Source organism: Juglans regia, chromosome 16 (assembly GCF_001411555.2).
Source record: "Juglans regia cultivar Chandler chromosome 16, Walnut 2.0, whole genome shotgun sequence".
NCBI classification, from domain to species: domain Eukaryota; kingdom Viridiplantae; phylum Streptophyta; class Magnoliopsida; order Fagales; family Juglandaceae; genus Juglans; species Juglans regia.
The window spans coordinates 7,319,245-7,325,662 of record NC_049916.1 but is presented as its reverse complement, the minus strand read 5'-3'; positions in this window follow the sequence as shown (position 1 = coordinate 7,325,662).

The following is a 6,418-nucleotide window of genomic DNA, read 5'->3' as shown; positions in this document are numbered from 1 at the left end:
GAGTTAGAGAGTGATATGAGTTAGGTAATACAATATTTAGAGTGAGTGAGAGTTGAGTTTTGGTAAGAAAAAATTTTGATTTCTTGTCTTTTTTTGAATTTTATGATATTTGTATTGTGTTTTTGTTATATAATATTTCTAATAAATTAGTGTTGTATTTTTTTGAATGATTGGTTGTTTTGGCAACTTGGAAGATTTTGATTTGTAAGAGGATATTATGAATGCTAGGTATATTTCTAAACTTTATGAATATGTTGTTGTGATTTTATGCTTACTCTTGAAATATTGTGATTATTGTTTGTATAGTTTGTAAATAGTTTGTGAGTTATTGTAAATATGTTGTGATATGGATTTGAAATTTTGTGATTATTATTTGTGAATGACGTTTTGAAGAAACATTTTTAGAAATATATTGTCATTAGACTTTGTTAATACATGTTTATTGCTTACTCAAGTTTAGGAATATGTTAATACATGTGGCATATTATTTTATGCTTACAATTGAAATATTGTTATTATTGTTTGTATATAGTTTAAGAGTTATTGTAAATATATTGTGATATGGACTTGAAATATTTAAATTATTATTTGTGAATGACGTTTGAATATGTTTACATTGTTACAAATATATTGTCCTTAAGCTTTGTTAATATATGTTTATTGCTTATCAAGTTATAGAATATGTTAATACATGTGGCATGTTATTTTATGCTTACAATTGAAATATTGTGATTATTGTTTATATAGTTTGTAAATAGTTTGTGATTTATTGTGAATATGTTGTGATATGGATTTGAAATATTGTGATAATAATATTTGAAATTAAGTAATAACAAATAAAAGTAAATCTTTAAGAATTATAATAATTAAAATTATATTATAACCTTTGAAATTTAAGTATGATAATTAAAATTCAATTTTACGAATAGTAATAATTAAAATGTGATAATAATATTTGAAATTAAGTAATAACAAATAAAAGTAACTCCTTAAGAATTATAATAATTAAAATTATATTATACCTTTGAAATTTAAGTATGATAATTAAAATTTAACTTTAAGAATAATAATAATTAAATATTGATAATAATATTTGAAATTAAGTAATAACAAATAAAAGTAATTCTTTAAGAATTATAATAATTAAAATTATATTATGACATTTGAAATTTAAGTAAGATAATTAAAATTCAACTTTAAGAATAGTAATAATTAAATATTGATAATAATATTTGAAATTAAGTAATAACAAATAAAAGTAAGTCTTTACGAATTATAATAATTAAAATTCAACTTTAAGAATAGTAATAATTAAAATATTATAATAATATTTGAAATTAAGTATAACAATTAAAATAACTCTTTACGAATTATAATAATTAAAGTTATAGTATAACTTTTGAAATTAAGTATAATAATTAAAATTATACTTTAAGAATGATGATGTTGTACACAACGAGGGAATATGATTTTGAAAAAAATGTTGAAATTTCAATTTAATTGCTTGACTGCCATAGTCTCTTTGGCCTTGAGAGTTGTTAAGGTCGGATAGTTTGTGACCGTTAAGTAATTAGACTAAAATTTAACATTTCTTCAAGATCATTCTCCCTCATTGTGTACAAGACACGAAACTTAGGTTCACATAATCTTCCATCTCTCTTTAGTTTAACAATATAACACTACTTGAATGCGACATTGTTAATTTAAACAACATGAAGATATTGTTTGTTTGATTTTTTGATAGATGCGTGTGATATTGCATAAATACCCTTAGACCCGTTTGGAAATTAGTGTACATTTATGTGTCCACTGATTTCTAAATTGTCCAGTGTGGACAGTTTGAGATTATATTATCTGTATTGCACATTTTTGTTGCTCGGTACTTTCCACGTTTAATATGAAGTTTCGGTGTCTTCCTCTACTGTTCTTCCGATATATTGTTCGTAGGGTCACAATCTCAAAATTTGAACATGTATACTTGGAGAACTATGGGGAGGTGCTGTCGAAATTTCTACTAACGTTGAAAGTTGTTGAGTGACAAGATTTGTGCAATATGGAGAATATAATCTCGAATGGAATATGACCAACTACCTTATCAAAAAAGCAATGAGAATTGGAGCATGACATGCATGTGAATTTTCAATGTACGTGTTATTAATATATAGATGTTTTTAGAAATGGACAAAAATTAAATGCGTCTGGGCGATAGACTTGGAAATGATTACTTACCCTATGCACGTGGAGTAAGAACCTTCATTGATTTTGCACGGGCCTTTGCTGATAGTCGTGGTTACATTAAGTGTCCATGTCGAAGGTGTAAAAATTTGTGTGCGATAGGATTGGATGAAGTAGAAAGTCATATATTTGTGGATGGTATGGATCTGGGGTATACGCGGTGGGTACTGCATGGTGAGCTGTATGAAGGGTCAACAGATGTATTGGTCGATCATCACAATTATTTGCGGCACATGGATGATGATTATGAGCAGTATGAGATGAAGGAGATGTTGGGTGACATTGGAGCTGGGATGTTTATGGATGAGGTTAACGACAATGCCTCAAGTGGTGGAGGGACTGATTGCGAAAATTTTCCTTCACTGTGGGGAGATGCAAAGCGCGAGCTTTACCCAGGTTGTACAAAACATTCCAAAATGTCGTTTATTATGCGGTTGCTTCACATTAAGTCATTGTGTGGGATGTCGATGAAAGCAATAAACATGGTATTGGACTTATTTAACGAGGTGCTTCCCGAAGGGTCTGCATTGCCCAAGAACTTTTATGAAGCGAAATAGTTGAGAAAGAGGTTAGGATTTGAGTACAAGTCCATACATGCATGCAAGAATGATTGTGTATTGTTCTGGAAGGAGAATGAGGAGAAACAAGCATGTCCTATATGCGGGGAGAGTCTAGGTCGAAGGGTAAGAAAAATGTGCCGGTTAAGGTGTTGCGGTATTTTCCTTTGAAACCTAGGTTGCAAAGACTATATATGTGTAAGAAAACAGCTCATGATATGAGGTGGCACGAGGAGAAAAGAGTTAAGAATGACGCATATATGAGGCATCCAGCTGATTCACTTGCGTGGCAGTCTTTCGATAAACAGTATCCAGAGTTCGGGATAGAAGCTCGGAACGTGCGCCTTAGACTCACAACCGATGGATTCAACCCTTCTGGGAATATGAGTACAAGTTATAACACTTGGCCCGTGGTATTGATTCCGTACAATCTTCCACCATGGAGGTGCATGATGGTGCCAAACTTTTTGTTAACTTTACTCATTCCTGGCCCTAGATCACCTGGGAATGATATTGACTTATTCATGCAGCCGTTGATTGAAGAACTGAAAGAGTTATGGGAAACAAGCGTTAGAACTTATGATGCATCTACATCGACATCTTTTCAGATGCATCCTGTGGTAATGTGGACCATAAATGATTTTCCGGCATATGAGAATCTTTCCGGCTGGAGTACGAAAGGGAAGTTAGCGTGCCTGACGTGTAATAAAGAAACCGCTAGTGAGTGGCTAAAATATTCTCAGAAGTTGTGTTTCATGGGTCATCGACGTTATTTACCAGCAAATCATACATGGAGAAGAGAATGTGCCAAGTTTGATGAGAGAGTAGAGGATAGGATTGCACCAAAAGAGTTGTCTGGAGAAGAGATAGTGAAACAACTGCAACATATTAGAGCGAACAATTTTGGCAAAGGTCGGGGAAAGAACAAGAGAAAACGAGGCGCAGCAGAATTGAATTGGATAAAACGTAGTATTTTTTTTGACTTGCTGCATTGGTCATCATGCAAGTTGCGACATAGTTTGGATGTAATGCACATAAAGAAGAATATTTGTGATAATATACTGGGTACATTGATGAGTATTAACAAAAAGACGAAAGACACGATCAAGACAAGGAAAGATCTTGAGAGAATGAGAATTAAACATAATCTGTATTTGCGGGTGGAAGGCAATAGGGTAGTCATGCCGCATGCATGTTTTACGATGATGAGGGAGGAGAGGATGGATTTCTGCAAATGGTTGCAAGGTGTGAAGTTGCCAGATGGTTATGCTTCAAATATTGGTAGACGCGTGAGTCCTGATGATTGGAAAATCAATGGATTGAAAAGTCATGATTGTCATGATTGTCAATGGTTGCAAGGTGTGAAGTTGCCAAATGGTTATGTGTTGTCGAAATTGGAAGAAGACATTGCTACTATACTATGTAAATTCGACCAGATCTTTCCACCATCATTTTTTGATGTCATGGTCCATTTAGCAATACATTTACCGCGAGAGGTACTTCTGGGTGGACCGGTGCAGTTCCGTTGGATGTATCCAGTTGAAAGATATTTGGGTCGACTGAAGCGCACTGTTAGGAATAAAGCCAAAGCTGAGGGTTCAATAGCAGAGGCCTATATACACGATGAATGGTTAACATTTTACTCTCTATATCTTCGTGGTGTTGAGAGACGATTTAATTGTCAAGAGCGAAATGTTGATCTTGCTGCTCTGCCTCCTCGTGAGCTATCAGTGTTTTCGCAGAATGTACGACCCTTGGGTGCACAAACAGGTTACGATTTAATTGATGGAGAGTTGGGTAAAGTTCGATGGTATGTGCTAAATAATTGCCGGGAGATTGATGATTATCTCAGGTATGTCATTTCATTACTTTGAATAATTATAGTTTCTTAAAATTAACTATAATTGTTGTGCTCAAAATATACTTCTTTTGAAACATGTTATAACAGTGAGCACATGGATAAACTTAGGATGGAAGGCATAGAAAATATAGAGGCAAGACACGAGGAAGAATTTCCCGGATGGTTTGAAGAACGTGTATGAACTAAAATTATATATATGTTATATTCTGAAATTTTTAACTCTGGATAATGAAATAATAAATATATATTATTTCAATTGTTAGATTTTGGAATAACGTGCTCGTGATCCCGGATCAATTTCTTCTAAATTGTATGCATTGGCCTATGGTCCCTCAAATAGAGCACTTCGATACACTGCATGCACTGTTCGAGGTTATAGATTCCATACTTTGGACCGTGAACGTAATAGAAAGACTCAAAAATGTGGTGTGTTGGTCGAGAGGAGTCATGGAACAGATGATATTGACTATTATGGTGTCATACATGATATTATCGGATTGAAATATTTGGGTGGATCTGTAACATATGTCTTTAAATGTGATTGGTGGGATCTAGGCGGTGGTCGGGTTTCGATACATAGAGATAATCACTTTACGAGTGTCAATACTGCATCTAAATGGTACGAAGATGATCCATTCGTATTGGCTTATCAAGCTACCCAAGTCTATTACTTGATTGATCCAATGAAAAGTACTGATGAAGATAGTGGAGAGATAACTTGGCGAGTCGTACAAAAATTTGTTCCTCGAAATATATATAAAGCAGGAACGAGTGCAGATTACTAGAATAGTGGAGATGAAGATGACACTTCGATTGTAGAGGCATACCAGGAAGATGGAGAGGGTATTAACTTGTTTGTTGACCTCAGTGCACTCGAGTTGCTCTCCTTGTGTAGAGATGATGTCTCACCCGTCCATCTCGACCTGTCTATATTAAATGATCATTCAATTCAAGTAAGTGAGGAGGAAGAATAAGAAGACGAGTTAGAAGATGAAGACGAATCAGAATCCGGGCAGGAGGTGGATAAGGATGATGAAGATGTTATTGATGGAGATTTTGAAACAAGCATGGAAAATTCATCTGAAGATGAAGAATAAAAGTACTAAATATTTTATTCATATATGTGACTATAAAATATCTTGAATTTTCATTATTTCTTCTAATTAATTTTCTTTGATATAATTAATTATTTTCAAGAATGCCGCCAAAACGACAACGAAGAAATGTGCCTCCACCTAGTTCAAGTCCTGAATCCATTGAGGACTCCCCACTCGAGGAATCTGTTCCTGAAGATCAAGCTAAAATAGAAGAGAACAACAGCCAGTCGACACTTACCAGTAAGGAAATATTGTCGTTGATAATTATATATATAGTTAATACTTTTGTCTCAAAAACTATATAATCATAATTATACTATCTATTATCATATAGTTGATGCATCTGCACGTCGCGGTCGTGACTATACACGTGGAATCTCTCTTGAAAAAAATGGAAGGCACAGAAAATTGAAGATCACAATTCCTGATAATTCCACTGGAGGAGTGGATGATAGTGCAGCAGTGCTTTCCTCCTATATTGGCACAGTAGTTCGAGCTTATGCTCCATTTTATGTGTGCTCATGGCGAGATGTTCCGAATGAGATTAAGGAGCACATTCGAAGTCGTGTGCTGGTGAGTTTAGTTTTTAGTACATTTTTTTCACCTAGATTAGTATATTATATTTTTGTCATGATTCCCTTGTTAGGATGAATTCGACCTCGACTTTG